Here is an 18,964-nt window from a genome sequence, read left to right on the forward strand (position 1 = left end):
GTGAGTTCAGCGCTGTCCTGTGTGTTCCTGTCTTCTGTCTTCGTCATACCGCGCTGCAACTTTAAGATGTTCAACCAGTACCAACTCGCCCTAATATCAATCCTTCTACTTGAAAAATAAACCTGCACTTCTATAATTCAACAAATCACGTAAAGTGAATTTTTTATTGGTAAGTTCAATAGTTTGAGGTTCTTAGTCCATTTACTTACCGATGTGATGTTAATCTGAAGCTTAATTCCCTGACAATCTAAACTGTTTGCAGTGTAATTATGCAGTAAGTAATTAAACTAACAACAGATTTCCCAAGATTTCGCTTATGGAAATATGTAGAAAATAAAGATATGTATGTTTCTCGTTTATATTATAACGAAATATTGGTGGCTCTAGGTTCATTGTAATAAAATGGCCTATTCAAGAGAGAGAGAGAGAAAATATTTCTTTCAACCATCTATGTTGTTGCTCTTGAGGTCGATTGGGTGGTATCCTCATTTGGCCTATTCAAGCTTTCTTGCTCATTTGTTCATCGGAAACAGCACGTTCAAAACGCGTGAGCTCACTTTTGTGCATTGGTAGATAGAACTTCTTGTGTATTTGATTTTTTTTTCTTTATCCGTCATTTCATGAGCTCTCGCCTACTTACCTGCAAAGTGGAGAAGACGAAAGCTTCACTTGATACAAAACTATATAAGCAAACCCTTTCATGTTCGCCAATAAATTGTGTCAGTTTGGCGCCATACAACCGTCGCATATTACAGCAACGCTCCGTAGGTAACGCGAGAAGCAACCACGCTTTCAGCAATCGCGTGAAAGCGCTCACCTGTCGGCATTGTCCGAGTGTTGCACGTTGATTAAACGTCATTTGCAAGCTTTAGGTGTCACAGCCAAGAACGTATAGCGCGTACCGATGGCATAAGCTCGCTTTGTCTCACCTAACGATTTGCCATGAAGTTTTGTTCATGGAGAGCTAACAAGAATAAATACCAGTTAATAGGCTTTGCTTTGTTTCCACAATCTTTATAACCAAAAAAAGTTAAGGTAATTGTGTTGTCCACTGACAGTACCAAAATAGGCATTGAACCTAGTTTTGTTTCTAATGCGTTTGTTTCTACGAGCTAGCGGCTAGGCGCAATGACGTGAAGCTTGTGTTCTCAACGTATGCCTACTAAAAAAAAAAGTTGCAGCAAAATTCATCTCACGAGGACTGCCGACGGTAATGCGTTAGCACTGAATGAATATCGCGACTGAACGTATTGCCACCGTCGAAATGAGCTAAGCATGAGACGTGTACTGTGGCGGAACTTCTCTTTCACGCATCCCTAAGAGAAGGCAGCGCCATCTAGCGCTGCAACCGCGAAGCCTGTCCATGGCCACTGAAATGCATGGCACACCGGTGCGTGCGAACTCTGAAAAACGCCTCATGCGGCAATGAACCTGCATTCTTGTGCTTCTTTCTGGACAAGCTGCGCCATCTTGTGGCACTGGCGAGAAGTCCGCGCGTTGCCTCCGAGACGAGAAGCGTGGCGCGGCGGTGGCTGAGAATGCTGAGAATTCTTCCGTCACACAGGCACACTCAGTAGCACATTCTTAGTGACCGAACTTGGCGAGAGGTTTATTGAAGGGTGACACATACCGAGCGCATTCATGGCCCAGCTGCATATAAAGCGTTGGCGTCGAAGGCGTTCACTGAAAGCGGCACAGAACGAGTGCGTCTGTGGCACAGCCTCCTAATGCACCGGGCTGCTGTCCTTGAGGAACCCTTGCGACGTTTGTTGCATGCCGAGTAAGGGATCCTTTTCTTCATTGTGGAGCGTCAAATTTCTAGTGGCACCTACCTAGTTATCCAAGTTGGCGCAAATAGAAAAAGTTCATTGAACAGTGTCTATTTGATCATATGTTCTGGCTGTGCCCCAACCAAAGGGCTTCGGATCTCAACAGTGAGGAGGACTGGAGTCGGCGCATATCCAGCGAAGTCCTCCAAGATCAACTCCTGGCCGTTCGGAGAGCTCACGACATCGGGAAAGCCTTTGGCCTACCGGCGCCTACGTGGGCGGAGCCACCGACTTAGCCTGGGGGCTTGTGCCCTCGGACCCTAGTTTCTCTGGACTAAAATAAAGTTCTTGCCATGCCATGCCAGTGGCACACACTTACTGGCATACACCTAGTGACCCATGTAGGCATCAAGAAGCTTAATTGAAAACAAGAGCTCACCGAGTGGCACGTGCCTCGTGCTACAAGTCGGAGTCGGAAGAAATTCTTCGAACAGCCATGCCTACCCAGTCGTGCATCTACAGTGACTCATGCCGGTGTGATAGAGATCCGTTTAAGAGCGGCACGTATGTACGGACTGGTCCATACTTGGTGATCCAGGTCACTGCAATGGTTGGTTTCTAACCATGTTGCCTCAAAAATGGCAACCGGATGCGCTAGCCAATCGACCACGGACTACTCAGTGACCCAGGTAGACGAGAAAGTGATTACATACAAAAATACAAACTAGATAGATAGATAGATAGATAGATAGATAGATAGATAGATAGATAGATAGATAGATAGATAGATAGATAGATAGATAGATAGATAGATAGATAGATAGATAGATAGATAGATAGATAGATAGATAGATAGATAGATAGATAGATAGATAGATAGATAGATAGATAGATAGATAGATAGATGAAATTGATTTAAGTACCCAAACAATACCAACGGATTAAAATATGGACGAATCGGCCTTAAGGCGAATCATCCTGGTGCGAAGCATTATATAGCGACTCCTCGTTCGTGTGTTTGTAAGATAAATGTTCTAGCTTTCCTTCATCCGTTAGATTAGGTTAATGGTGCCTCTCACCTGGCAGTTCAGCCGCATGACGTAGACGCAACGCTCACCTTCTTTGGCTGAGGTGTGCTTGCATTGCGAGAGCAGGAACTTCTTTGGAGAGTGGCAAGCAGCGTGCCTCCAGGCAAGTGCGCGCCACTTGCGCGGTTGCCTGCCTCTGGAGCTTGAAGGGGGCATGGCTTTGGACTTTGTTGCGGGTGATGTAGCCTTCATGTACAGAAAACCAAGAACCATGATATAATTGTAAGTTCACGTGACTCACTTTAAATGAGCCCTTACTACACAGATAACACAGATTAGCTATTTTCAATCTCTTCATTTAGCCCATCACACCAGTCCCTTGCTTTGTCTTAAACTTTATTACTTAACTACTGCATTATTCCTGATGTTTTTTTTTCATACCATAGACGCATTAGGATGGTAATTAAAATCGTACCATTATTGTTCCAGATTTATTACCAGAAAATTTATTTTTTAGAGTAAACGAAAAAAAAAATTGAAGGTCACCTGGCGTGACCTTGTGGAGAGGTTCTTACATACCCCTTCGCATTAACAGCAATGTCATTTTATTACTGAGCTTCTACCACGATTCCACATACGGACACAGACGACGTGAGAGAAACACTAGCAATACTTCCAAATGAATTATGCTACAGCATACGTGCTGCACAGTCTACACGTACCAATAAATACGGCCAAGAAAACGGAATAAACAGATTTGCATCCACGCGAAAAACAATGTGCAAATAATAGAGCAGTTTCCGCGGAATGGACTGACCATTGCCGATTCTCGTTTTGCCGGTATACCGCAATTCTACACTTTATTATTACTTAATATTATATTATAAAGGAGACCGTTGTAGTAGGCTCTCGACTAATTATGAACGCTTATGTGTGTTTAATTTGCACCTAAACATAGGCAGATGAACGTTTTCACATTGCACAGTACAAAAGACGTCCTGGATAGTTTGTAATACTAGGCTACGCGTACCACCAATATGTGCACTGACTTGCTTTTTCCAACAGAGTCGGCTTTAAAATACTATTAAACTCGGCATGACATTTACTGTGCCTCAAAACATAACTCATATGCTCGGGTGAAAGAAGACAGAGGGACATGGTTCTGTTTGAAGGTAGCTTTCTTAAGGTACTCCACGCATTTTCTGGAGGGTAAGTTGTATCTCACCGTTTTCCCCCTTATCTCGGTCACTGGGTAACACATGGTGGAACGGGTAGTGCATCGTGCTACTGTGGTGAGGGAACAAGGTTCGAATCCAACCGTCGGCCGAACTTCGGTCACTGAGTATGTCGCGATGTCTACATATGTGCCGCTCTTCAGTGAACCTGTTTGGCTCCGACATGGGTCGTTGTAGATGCGGGACTGAGTAGGTACCGCTGTTCACTGAAACTGTTTGACGCCGATTTGGAGCACTGGGTATCTGCGTATCGGTCCGTGATGTGTTGAATGAACTTCTTTGATGTAAACTTGGGTCATTGGGTACGTGCCAGTAGGTGTTTGCCACTCTTCAATCGGGGGCCACGCGCGGATGTCTGAGCAGCGCCACTATATGGCGCAGCGTGTCTGGAAACAAGGGCGACGGAGGAAGCCGGTTTCCGAATTACGCGTTTCTCAGCGTTTGCACGCAAAATGTGTGCTGCGCGTTTAGCATGTCACGCGCACGCTTCACGGTGGCGCCGCTTGATGGCGCCGAGTGTTCTCAGATAAGCGCGAAATAGGAGTCGCTCTGCAGTACACGCCTCATATATAACTAATTTCGATGGTGCCAATATGTTGTTGAACTTTATTTATTCGATGCTAAACGTACTACCGCCGAGAATCACCATGAAATGTGTTGTACATTTTTGCAACCAAGCTGTTAAGGGCTACTTTCCCCACTATTGTGCCCGCGTGTAGAAAAAATCCCGAAGATAGTGCAGTGCCGGGCCGATCCACGGCAGAGGTGACACAACTGTTAAGCCGTCCCCATAGGTGGGCCGATTCCGAAGATAGTACAATACCGGGCCGACCCCCGGCAGCAGTGAAGCACGGGTTAAAGGAGAGAAAGAGAGAGCAACGACAGGAAAGGCGTTAAACACTCCCCACACGTGAGCCGATCCCAAAGACAGTGGAATGCCGGGCCGACCAGCAGTGGAGGTGCAGTTCTCCATTAACGGGCCCACATACACAGCTTCGCTGGTATTTCTTCTTCACAGAGTACAAGGGCACCGAGCCTTCTTTTTTTTTTAATGGGACATCATAGTTAGACATAAGTTGTTGTCTTGTTTGTAGTTTAGAACACGCAGGGAGCTCCCGCCTTATCGACCACAAATTTTTCACTGATCTCTTATCAGACATTTCTACAGTTATTGCTGCAGTTGCCGTCAATTTCAAAGGTAGACCTCTTATATTCTAAGGCTCCCTATGGCTACTCTACTGCTGTATAACATGGAACTCCTATTCCGTGGCACATAAAAAATTCTGGACCTTGCATAACACAGCGTGAAGCAGTGAGAATACATTGCAGGCCAAAATCTAAAGCTACGGGTGTCCCTGCGGCTCCGCTCCTAGCGAGCAGTTTCGTTTTGCCACGTTGTACAAAAATTCGATCACAGGAGGCTCGAAAAAGATGCCCATCAAACTTTTCCGTGAATATATCGGTCGATCTATTCAGTAATCATTCCACCCGCAGCTCCAAATTATCTCTGCTAATACCATGCGATCCGTTCTAAACCCATGTCATCACAGTGAGCACCAGCTAACGTTAGTCAGGCTGTTCAACGAAAAAGAAAACATCTAAAAAGCATGGTGCAAGACACAACTGCAAGACCTACAGTGCTCGATCGTGCACGTTCTGGCAACCGAACAACGCAGGTCTTAAAATCTTATCCTGGGGCGCTATAACGTAAACCTGTTCCAAACTGTTTTACTCGAATTCTGCAATCAGCCCTTCACCACGGGTCAAAAATCCTTTGGGCCACCCTCACGTCGCCGCTCTGTCACGCGGCGTCATGAAAACCGCTGTAGCTCCCCATCTGATATATATATATATATATATATATATATATATATATATATATATATATATATATATATATATATACATATATATATATATATATAGATATAAGGAAAGCCCTCATGTTAACCAGTCAAGAGTCTGGTTGGCTACCCTAGTCTGGGGGAAGGGAGGAGGGGAGGAGAGAGAATGGATAGAGAAAGGGCATAGACACGTGCACAGACAGTCATTCAGTCAAAGTCTCTCGTGCACACCAGACGTTCTCAGAATGCACAAAAGTGCCTTCACTGCATTCTGAGCCGATGATAGGTGGGGAGGGCGCTCTAAGTGTCATCATAATCATCATCAGCCTGGTTACGCCCACTGCAGGGCAAAGGCCTCTCCCATACTTCTCCAACAACCCCGGTCATGTACTAATTGTGGCCATGTCGTCCCTGCAAACTTCTTAATCTCATCCACCCACCTAACTTTCTGCCGCCCCCTGCTACGCTTTCCTTCCCTTGAAATCCAGTCCGTAACCCTTAATGACCATCGGTTATCTTCCCTCCTCATTACATGTTCCGCCCATGCCCATTTCTTTTTCTTGATTTCAACTATGATGTCATTAACTCGCGTTTGTTCCCTCACCCAATCTGCTCTTTTCTTGTCCCTTAACGTTACACCAATAATTCTTCTTTCCATAGCTCGTTGCGTCGTCCTCAATTTGAGTAGAACTCTTTTCGTAAGCCTCCAGGTTTCTGCCCCGTACGTGAGTACTGTAAGAGTAAGAGTACCGTAAGAGTACGGTTTGTTGACTCAGAAGACGCTCATCTAGTTTTCTAAATGCATTGGAAAAAGATTGTCTTTGTGCTTCGAATCGAGGACAATGAGCAAAATGTGAACAAGGTGAATGCAGGTAAATTTTTTGCTGAAATTGAGGACAGTGGCACAATAAGTGGTCAGTGTTTTCATCGCATCAGCAAACATCACATGAAGGGCTATCAGCCATTCCAATTAGTGCTGAGTAAGCTTTAGGGAAGGCAATTCCCAGCCACAACTGACACAGAAGCGACGCTGCATCTAATATGACGTGAACACACTTACTATGGTTGGATAGACTGAATAAAACAAAAATAACAATTCCTGATTCGGAGCCTTTTCGCCATTATCCCTATACTATACGTCAAAAGTTTTGGCGTGGCGCTCACTTCGCCTGTCTGTCACGCGACGTCAGCCAAGCGTCATAACTTACCGCGTTAAGTGACGTGCACGCGGTAACTGCGCATTATTAGGCCGAAAAAATTTACATTTTTTGGTGAATAGCCGGAGACTGCCCCGTTCTGAAAGGAATAGAAGATGGGTGCCCGCCGGTCCCTCAGGCACTGGTTATTCGAGCCTGCCGGAGAGGTCATATTTATTTGCATAGAATAAATGTTATTCGTGCCAGTACAACATTATCGAGGCCTTTCGGCTTGTATACGACATCACTCTGCCAACTATTCATTGCTGAGGATCCGTTTAAGCGGCATTTTAACCTTCCGTTGTACGCCTCCGCGATTTTCGACCAGCTATCGCAAGCTAAGTGGAAGCGGTCCAATCTTAGACGTCGGAACCACCCTTCTCATCTGGTTATCTATTTTCACTGCGCTAACTTGGCCCCATTGAAACCTATTTACCTGATCACGCTCCTTGCCTCTTGTGAGCCAATTGAATAAGAAAAACCGCTTAATGTAGGAAATGTAATCCGTTTTGAAAGCAAGCAAAAGTGAACTCCTATAAAAGAGGATAGCGTTTGACTGAGCTGTTCAGACAACCCTGGGCGTCACCGGCCGATACTTGCGTCAGCGTTTACGTAAATTTCACGTCAGGGCATGGGAAGAAATACCGATTGGCACATTTTTACATTATGGGGCCACTGCCCTATGTTTTACAGCAGAGCTGTCATAGGCTAGTTTCCAGTGTTTTGTGAGGCGCGTAGTCAAAAACGACGGCGGTGTCTCTAGAGTTAAAATAGCTTAAGCATATGGCAGAACATATCAGCGTAGGTCTCCCGGCTGCATGTGAGGCAAGATGGGTCAAAAGTTGTGTTGGATGATGGTGATGGTTTGACGCGTTGCAATCTACGCAAACAACGACAGCGTAGCCGTTGCGCCCTATGCCTTGCCGACGACGGGCGAGAGCCTTGACGTGGAATGTGCCGACGCATGCACCGTACAGACTGGGGGCAGAATCGTTGTCGCCAACGTATACGTTCATACCGGAAAGCCAAATAGGGACCCTGAACATTCTAAGGTGGGCACATTTGAGTGGATCCTGCCGGTGGAGCCCAATCACACCATCATTGTGGGTAGATGTGTCTTGTTCCGACGAAAAAAAGGTTCTTGGCGTTTACCTTCGAAAGTTGCGGCCTTCAGTATTTGTCGCTACAAGACCAACATCTCCATGACGTGCCATCGATCGTGCATAGACCTAACATTCGCTAAGAATATATCTACTGTCGCCACAGAGTCCATGGCCGTCTATCATAGCGAGCATATGGCCATATTAACTATGGTCACAAGATAAACGTAAACACAAATAAACCTCACAAGTGCATATCTCTGTTATATTAATTTGTTGTCTTACTTTATTGTACTTATATAAAGCTCGGCTGGTTATCCTCCTTCACCGAGTGGAATGGCTCTGAATTGTTTCATTATTTTTTGTTTCGTTGAATGGCGTTGGTAACCTCTATATAATTCCTTCTATATATATGTATGTATATATATATATATATATATACACTATCATGGACCACGTTGTTTGCCATCGCTTGGCAATACTCAGATAATGTTTGCAACACGTCCAATTACATAATTAGTCATATTTTAATAATCAACTTCTCCCATACTATAATCAGATGAAAAGAGTCAATAATAAAATAGTAGAACAACACGAAAAACATCCCATAAATCTTTCTCTTGCTCAAAACTTGCCATATAAAAGCGTTTTTCTGAGCGTGAAAGAACCCCTAAAATAAACGCGAAATTGCCGCGCGACTGGCCTTTCGTGGTAGTGCCTCGGGAAAACACTTTTATGTAGCACGTGTTCAGCAACAGAAACCTGTGTAGGGGAGTCTTTGATGTTGTTCCACAATATTATTACTAGCACTTTTCATCTGATCATAATACTGAAGAAGTTGATTATTTAAATACGACTAATTATGTAATTAGGCGTATTGCAAAAGCAGATCTGAGTATCGCCAAACGACGGCAAACAACACCACCTTCCTGCTGTCACGCTACGTAGCATATGCATAATTTGAAATCTTGGTGCCTGACACGAGTAATTAGGGAGAACCTGTATGATGTACGAAGAATGCAGTACGAAAGAAAGAACCGAAAACTATGTGCTGTGGATAGACCACCCATGTATTTACACATCAAATGAAGTTCCTTTGTGCTTGCCGCCAACAAGCTATTAGGTGAAGTCGAAAGGCCAACCGAAATATCTCAATGATGGGACTCAAAATAATTTTTTTCTTGGTTAACACACAACTTACTTCGATTAAAATGTTCGGTAAGAAAGTTGTGCTTCTCATCTGTACACGCTATTCTGCGTACTTCTTCATGGACTACCTTAGTGTGTTACCAACTTCTAAACCTAGACCGAAATAGCGTTTCAGCTAAAGTCAGGCTTTTATTGTAGAGGCTGTGCGCAGGAGATTGGCAAAAATAAAATTATAGAACATAATAAGTTTTAGGGACATGTCTACAAAAATATGAAACCCAGGTTTTTTTCCATGACCGTTGTTTGTGAAAAATGCCGCACTTTTACCATGTTAGAAGGATTGAAAAATATGAAGGTACTTTGTGAAACTTCTTAATAATGAAAGAACAATGCTAGGAAAACGCTCAAACGCAAAGTTTGAAAGAATGCGCGAAACATTCAATTTCTGACAATTTTTTTTCGAGCCAGCTTTACCCCCGTTTTGTGAAAGTCAAATGGCCCTCACTGGCGCGTAATAATATTTCCGCTCGAAATATTTTGGGAAAACACTATGCAGGTAATGCATATATATGTGTAACTCTTTTGTAATCTTTTGACAGAAATAGATATTGCTCGAGCCCTCTGGTTTGAACCTTTAGCGTAGCATGATCGAACTGCTGTAAAAGTTCAATGAAAAAAACTGCAATAAAAAATTTACCGGCGATCAACATGCTTCCTAATGCATAATTTGAGCGCAGCTCTATGCCTGTTTTCATTTCGTTATATATTGGCTGGCGCTGACTATTTGCCTCGTACCTCGTGCGGCACGTTACAAACGGTGCGAAGTGTGGCGTGACTGCCTCGCTAATGGGGACATCGCGAGAGGCAGAACGTTGGTGATCCATGGGCACGATTCGCATGAGCCTCCACAGACAGACCTACGCTCATGCAGCGCTTTGATGAACAGACGACGACCGCCACTCTGGCACCATCTCTTCGCCATCGTCACCGCAGAGCCTCTCGGACCCGCTTTCGCCATACCTTCCTCCTCCGCTTTCCACCTCGCGCTCTTTTCACAATCGCTGTCTTTTATTTCTTGAGGCGCTCCGCGTTCGCTTTCATCTTTCGCTGAGTACGTTCGCTCGGTTGCGATGTAGGTCGCCGACACTCGCTGCAGAGACGGGCGCCTAAGAGTTGACGTGTAAAATTGCATTGCTATGTTGTAGGCGAGAATATTGAGCTCCATCACCATTCGTTTTGGTGGCAATCCCCACCGCCTTCCACATTCCAAAAATACTTTGCCAATGACATGGTGTACAAAACAACGTCCGAAGGTAAACATGTTTCGCACTTATGCACCTTCGAAAGCATTGCATAGAAGAAAGTTATGGTTGGACGGTGTAAAGGTGGTGCATAAATTTTGTTTGGCTATAGCAAGCTTCGAACACACTCTGTCCGAAAGAATTGGTTCCGAAATAATATTTCAGTGGTCCTACATTCCGAAAGCACAATCTTGCTATGAGATCTGTTACAGCGGCATGCTTTATGTATGTTTTGCTCATCTATTGCTCTTGAACATGCTCCCAGACACATACGTCCTGTCAGCGAGTTTTCCTCACAAAGAAATAAATAAACAAAATAAAATAAAATGAAGTCTAAGGAAAGCTATGGAGAGGTGCCAAGCCTTATACCACTTTCTAACTCGGCGCTCAATTAGAAGAAAGATATCTAATGAGATTGGTAGGATTTCATGGAAGCCAGCGCGGTCGCAATTACTCTAACGGACTTACCACATGGCCCTGTAGCCGTACGGCTATTGCACACAATATGGTTGAAACGTTAGAGGAGCTCGGCGAATGAGCCGCTGCGTCGTGGTGGGTGCCGCAACATCCGAGTCATTCTATACGGCGCAACGAAATAGCGCCTTTAGCGCTACGCTAACGAACTCGACGCACGTTAGGCTCACAGATTTCCACTCACTCGTCTCCAGGTTCTGGTTACTTTCCAAGTGTGTCTTCATGTCTGCCAACGAAACTTTCTTACCGTGTGCTGCAAGCGTGCACACACGGGAACAAACGCACAAGGACGCGCGTGCCCGCGCTATTATCAGTGTCGTTACGCAACACTCACACAAACTCGCGTACACCGCCTCTCGACTTCTGGGGAAATTACGGCGCGTATCAGTTACTGGTTCAAGTCGTGGTCGTGGCTCAGGATATCACTTTTAATTGCGTCGTTTTTTATTTGACGTTACGGTTGCCTAACCGCATCTTTTATTCGTTACCTCGGCGCCTGCCCCTTCCTCGAAGCGCCATTGCCCCGCTGTTAGCTCTTACGGCGCATGTTTTAGGGCAACTAGACACACTCGATAGCGCTCTGTGCACATGGGAAAAACAGATAATGCACCAATTATATACGTATTTCGAGGACATGGGGTGTGGGGAGACGTCATTTCAGAAGTGACATGCCACGAAAATTGTGAAGTAGCCAGAAAGAATTAACAGTAAGAAAATTAACCAAGGCGGCACCTACTTGGTCACCCTACTCTTGGGGAAAAAAGAAATGCGGAGCGAAAAAAAAAAAGGAATACTAATGAGACAACCAGTTTTAACTCATTCGTGCAGAAGTGCTGACTGATATGAAAGGCTGATAGTCGCGGAGCTAGAAACACAGCGAGTACCAACACATACGAAGCTATATTAAATCCTTCTAAGGCGTTGTACGTAATCGGTTGACCGAAATTATTTAAGGACAGTATACATTGTTGAAATACTCGTATACAATCGAGTGCCACAACTCTCTAGTATACGCACTAAAAAAAAAATCTGTGGGGTTTAACGTACCAAAACCACTTTCTGATTACGAGGCACGCCGTAGTGGAGGCCTTCGGAAATTTTGACCACCTGGGGTTCTTTAACGCGCACCTAAACATAAGTACACGGGTGTTTTCGCATTTCGCCCCCACCGAAATGCGGCCACCGCGACCAGGATTCGATCCCGCGACCTCGTGCTCAGCAGCCCAACACCATAGCCACTGAGCTACCACGACGGGTCAGCAGTATATGCCCAGGTAGGAAAGGATATGTGCAGACCATATCTCTGTATATATGTTAGTCAAGTCCGATTTTGGTATGCGTTATCTTTCCGGTTATGTACACACATGCATAGATATGGCAGGCGTCTCATCTGCAGAACTCTGTGCTCACGTTCGTGTTTTGAAGCTCTCCTGTGCGCTTCCACTTATTTACAGAACCGTGTGGGCATCTTACTGTCCGTTTACTATCTTCTGTGCCGTACATTACTCTTAGCAACTTTCCGATATCTGACTGCCTCCAGTGCTTTGCAGTCTTTTCGTGCGTTTAGTTTTGCCTTATCTGCGAAGTGGAGTATATCGCAACAATAGCGGCGGCAACCTCTGCTTCAAGCACATTACAATGATAGAACAAATAAATATTGTAAATGAACGACAAATCTATATATATATATATATATATATATATATATATATATATATATATATATATATATATATATTTATATATATATCATACCCTTATAATATTTATTTGTTCTTTCATAACAATGAAAGAACAAACAATAATTATATATATATATATATATATATATATATATATATATATATATATAATCAACGTGTCACATATCTTTGAATTTTTGATAGCACAGATGTCCAGTTTTCTTCTTCACCTTTCGATAGGATCTATACCATCGGGTATCGTGGGAAAGTGAGAGTCATACCATGTCATATGATGCTTTTGAAGTAAGGTAAAACATCATTCGCATTATATCAATGGCAGCCTCTTGTTTTAGTAGTACTTCTTACCATATTTACAGACTTGCATTTGAAGCAGTTCTCGCGAACGTGGTACTAACAAAAAATATCGTCATATGAGATGCTTCTACGTTGGTGTTCGAAGCAGCGCGAAAGTAGAATGTCGGATTACTCTCACTGTACGGGTGAATGGATACAATTTTGTCGTTATGCCGCAATAAAATGTATCTTCAATAAAACCTGCCAGTCAGTGACATCATGAGCGAAAGCGGCCGTCTATTTCTTCTTAGAGACGCAAAAATACCATCAGGCGTTTGCAGGCAATATTACACATATATACTGGATTAGAATGTTCCCGCACGACTAAAAAAGGGACCCTCGCCTAGCATTTACAAAGGGTGTACACATGTGTACAACACAGAGCAGCACGTATCGCCCTGAGGAATATAAATGCTTCTAGAAAGGAACACCATTATAGTGCCCTTTATCTGCCATTATTTCTTCTTGTAGACAACATTCAAGCAGTGAGCAATTGTATTAGCATGCGCGCTTTATTTTAAAAGCTGTCTGTGAGGGTTCGAAACTAATATTAAAGTAACTTGATGTGAGCGATATAGGTATTCATACGGATATATTATTTGATTGAAGATTATGTCTATTTAAACTGATGGCTGATATTTTGTGCAACCAACTATAATTAATGTGCAGTTTGAATATAGTGACATTGTGCAATTACACTGTAACCTGCAAAGACCATATATATATATTTATTTATTTATTTATATATTTATTTATTTATTTATTTATTTACATGTACATACTGCAGCCCTATTGCGCTATTGCAGGAGTGGGTGTGAAAAGCAGAAGAATGACAAATAACACAGGCAATATGAAACATACAGACGGAATGAAAATAATAACCACATATTCAATAGTAGCTAAAAATAAGTTTAAATGAAGAGAGGGAGTATCACCAGCAAATAATTCCAATATTCAATTACACGGGTAAAGAAACTATATAAAGGGCAAAATAAGGCGCGATGTTTAGGTGATGGTAACTTCTAGTATTGGATGGTTTATCAGGAGTTAGGTAAGTACCTGGAGAAATCCGGCAAGAGGAGATAATAATGCAATGCATAAACTCAGTACGTCGGGGATCTGAGAACGATTGCAAGCCTGGAGATCGAAGCACTGCAGAAGGTGAAAAATCCCTACCGAACCTGCCGCATATGAAGCGAATCGCCTTATTTTGGATTCATTATGCAAAATAGAAGTGAGGCGTGCAGACAGGACACAAGAGTAGAGAAGTGGACAACACGAACGCAACACGAATTTTGGATGGCCTCGATTTCGTTAATGTCACATTGCTTTTGCGGCTTCCAGGCAGGAGAAGCATATTGTAGTAGAAGCCGGATTAGAGATTTATATATACATCAGTAGCTTGGTGTCCCTCGGGGCCGTGATCAACGTGCGGCGTAGACAGCCTACTTTTTTTAGTGCATTTGATGTTATTAATTCTATGTGTTTTGACGAAGGCATACTGGGTGCGAAAACAAGACCGAAGTGTTTATATTCCCTAACTCTCTGAATATGGCTATTACTAATTTTGTAAGAATAAACGAAAGGAGTGGAATCAAGTGGAAACGGAATCAGTGAAAGTCATAACGACATTTTTACGAATGTTAATTGTCATTTGCTAGGTAGCTCACTAAGAGTTAAAATTAGAAAGTGACTTTTGAAGTTGTGAATGGTCATAAATGCAGGAAATTTTATGATAAGACATGCCGTAATCAGCATACAAACGTAAATTTCAAGTTACGTGTCGAGCAGATTACTTATAAAGATCAAGAAAAGCAGCGGACTCAACACAGAACCTTGTGGCATTCCCTAGCTCGCTTAAAGGACACAAATCGATATCGATGGGGAAAAAAAAACTAGAAATCTAGCTGAGAAGGCGGGGACTAGTGAGCATGGCGCCATGTTTATACATAATTTCGTATAATTGACATTATCGAATGCTTTTGAAAAGTCAATAGACATTGCGTCAAATTTTGTTTGTCCGTGTCGAGGTTAATACAAATGTTATGCGTAAATTCACTTAGCTGTGTTAACGTGCTGAATCCATGTCTGAAGCTGTGGTGGTCATTAGTTAGTAATTTATGTTACTCAAGGCATTCCATAATGTCTTTGTAAATTATGTGCTCTAAGATTTTACATGAATGAGAGGTTATAGAAATCGGTCTATAATTAGATAGAGTGCGTTTGTCACCGGACTTGAATAAAGGAAGAAATTCAGCCATTTTCCATGATGAGGTCATTGAAGAGGATGCCAGAGACTTGCGAAATAGGACAGTAGGGTAACGACAGGTACATAATGTGTACCGTACCAAAAAAAGTTCGGGATGCCGTCAGGCCTAGCATACTTTTTAAAATCGAGTTTCAATATGAACTTCGAAACACTTTTTTCGGTAACGTTAATGTCATTTATGGACATGTCACTACGAGCAATGGTGTCTGGTTGAATGACGTTGTTGTCACAAGAAAAACGGAGTGGAAATACTCATTAAATGCATTTGATATATGAAACAGATCATTGGTAGAATCATTGTTAAACACCATAGAAGTAGCTATCGTATCACGTGGTAAAACAGACGACCAGAACTTACGCGGGCTAGTTTTTACTAGATCCTCCAGCTGCACACGGAAGAAGAAATCTTTCGCCGAGTTAATTTTCACTCTAAGCTACTCTTTGGCTTTAATGAAACTTAGCATGGCTGCCTGATTGTTTCAGTGCCTCTTACACCTTGGCCCATTAACACGCCGTGTTAGGTGTAATATATCTCGCATCATCCAGAAAATTCTCATATTCTTCTTCTTTGTTTTGAAAGGAATGAAACACTGAATACATATTTAGCCAAGGATCTAAAATAACTAACCAATTCGTTAACATCACAAGCAGAACTAAGTCCAACAAATTCTTCAAAACCGTCACATAGAGTGCGAGGCTTATGGGCGCGGAGGTTCACATTTAAGGACAGAACTCTAAACGAAAAAAAAAAAGCGATCAGTAATACAAATAAAACAAAATTGATGCGTGTGCCTTAGAACTGAACATAACTCAGCCAGCCCGCGTAAAACATCAAAGCATGCTACAGCAGGGCTGTCAACAATATAACTTGAAATAAAATACGTTCTGCACCGCAGTTTCTTAACTGCTGAATGACAAAGAGAACCCCCAGAACTCACGACTTCTAGTAAATGGCTATGCATATACCGAAATGACTTAACCTACCCTTGAAAGTTAACGAAAAAATTAATAGTTTCACGCGAAGCACGAATTAAGCACTGACAAGGATAGCAACGTTAAGCGTAGCGCTTGAACTACTAGAACGCTGTTACCCACTTCACACGGGCGCGACATACCCGGGCGCGCCAAAGTTTCTGGCACATTTTGAAACCTTTTACACGCTGTGTGGAGCCTGTAATGGCATCGCAGAAGCACCGCTACGTGCCAAGCACTACGCGCCAAGAGCCGCACCAGTGAAATTACATCACTGCCATGTTATGAGCGCTAACATTGTTTCGCACTTTATCATACTTTGGAAAAGATTTAAATATGGAAACAAGCGCTGTGAATAAAACCACTAACAACTTTCGTTTGCACGCGACGATTGTTAAGACTTTGGGGAATAAATACCGCAACAGAGAGAGAGAGAGAAAAGGCAGGGAGGATAACGAGCTGCCGAGACGATAGCACAGATGCTAACGAGACGAGCTGCCGGTTTGATATCCCCCACCCTGCACTGGGGTGGGGGACAAAAATTCGCAGTTCCGCGCGAAAGGCGAAGCACCGATTGCGGTAGAAAATTAGTAGATAGCTGTACGAAGTAGGGATAGTAGTTTTATCGGCCGTATAAACTTATACACATTCGCTTACAAACTAAATTCCCAATGGCAGAATATGTAAGCCTGACTCAACAAGGAGGTAGAAAGAAACAGACACACAACGACAGCGTTTTTTTTTTTTTTTTTTTTGTGCGTGTGTCTGCTTCTTTCTACGCTTTTGTTCAGTCGTGCTTGCACATTCTATAATGGATTCAAACCAACTAGGTCGTCCACGTTTTAACTAAATTAAACTGTGTCACGCGCGCACAGATAAATATGAGCACATCTTGCTCGATGACAGCGGAAACTGTCTATGAAAACACTGGAGTTAGGAATCGTGGCAGCTGCCGCGAGCGAATTGACCTCCGTGCATCTGTCGTTTCAACGCGAACGAAACGTCGAAACCGCAGCCCATACGAAACAACCGGTACTACGCGCACTCTGCAAACATCGCAGATCGCTTTGAAGATGAGGCCCGCGCGGGCGCGCACTTTGGCCAACAAATAAATAAATAAATAAATAAATAAATAAATAAATATGCACTGTGACTGAGAGTCTTGTGTTTCAGAGCCCCGTCAGTTGCACTTCACTCCTGGACGAGGCGGCCATGTGTGTCGAGTGAGCTCTTCAACAACATGGTTTATATGCGCAGCAAACGTAACAAAACACACAAGAAAGGTGATTCCCAGAGCCACTGCATCGTTGATAAGTCAGATCACTTGTTTAACACGTGCCCATGATTACTCGACGCCCCACTATGACCAACTCACCCAAGATTCTACGCTAATATGCTAAAGAACACTTTGCAATGCAGCGAACGCGGTTTTAATCATAGATTCAGGATATCAAAAGGTAGAACGTGATGTTAACGCGTTCCTCTCGTATTGACCGTTAGATCACCACAGTCTTCTTTTTGTTTGTGAGTCTGTGAAAAGAACAATGCTAGCATTATTACCTATCTTATGGGCTAAAAATAAAATAAATTATTGTGTTTGCTGTTTCAAAACCGCAACATGATTATAAGGCATGCCGTAGTGGGGGACTGCGGAATAATGTTGACCACCTGGGGTCCATTACCGTGCCCCCAATGTACGGGAGACGGGCGCATTTGCATTTCGCCCGCATCGAAATGCGACCGCGCCATGGCCGGGATTCAATCCCAGCATCGCGTGCTTAGCAGCAGAACACCATAGCCGCTAAGCCACCGCGTCAGGTTATCATGTGCTATCATCATATCCCGGTATGGTTACAATTGCCGTCTAAATTCCAAAGTTTCAGGAACCATTAGGAGATAAGGTGCTAGCAAACACAAGCCGGCTGTAAACCACTGTGGGACGGCATTAAACTCCAGCAGTTTACGAAAAGGAGACCGCTTACGCTTACCTAGAATGAGCCAATTAGGGAGAAAAGTAGAGCACCATAGTGCTTAAAGCGCTTCTGTGTTCCGCGAATGGGTCCCGTTGGTGGTAAGCGATATGGTAGGCGCCATTAAAACGGCACAGTGACGCTGTTTTTGGTGCGCCTACACGCGTGCTTCTCAAGCGTGTTCTACTTAGAACGTCATATAAGAGAGAACGAGGCACTTTGAGCGACCAGATGAGTCAAAAAGCACTCTCTATAGCTCAGCTTCAATAGTAATTCCATTGGGTTTTCTCTTTTTTTCCTTTTGCCTTCGGTATTTTCTCAGGGGAACGCAATCACTGGGTGGCTTGGCACACTACCGCGAGGGTTACGTTCAAACCTCTAGCAATGAATGCTTCACACGAGGCTTGCGGGACGCTTGGCGTCGTTTCTCGGGTGCCGTTTGCTCTGCACCGCATGGCTGAGTACCCGTCGAATTGATTATAAAAATCAAACCTTTTCAAAAAGGCCCTTGCTAATATTGTTTGCTGCAGGGATAGGTGGTTACTCAATCTTCGCAGCAGTTTACAGCAAGTACCAACGTACCAAAGAGCAGGAAAGTGGGGGAAAGAGTGACATATTCGA

Source organism: Dermacentor andersoni, chromosome 4 (assembly GCF_023375885.2).
Source record: "Dermacentor andersoni chromosome 4, qqDerAnde1_hic_scaffold, whole genome shotgun sequence".
Lineage (NCBI taxonomy): Eukaryota > Metazoa > Arthropoda > Arachnida > Ixodida > Ixodidae > Dermacentor > Dermacentor andersoni.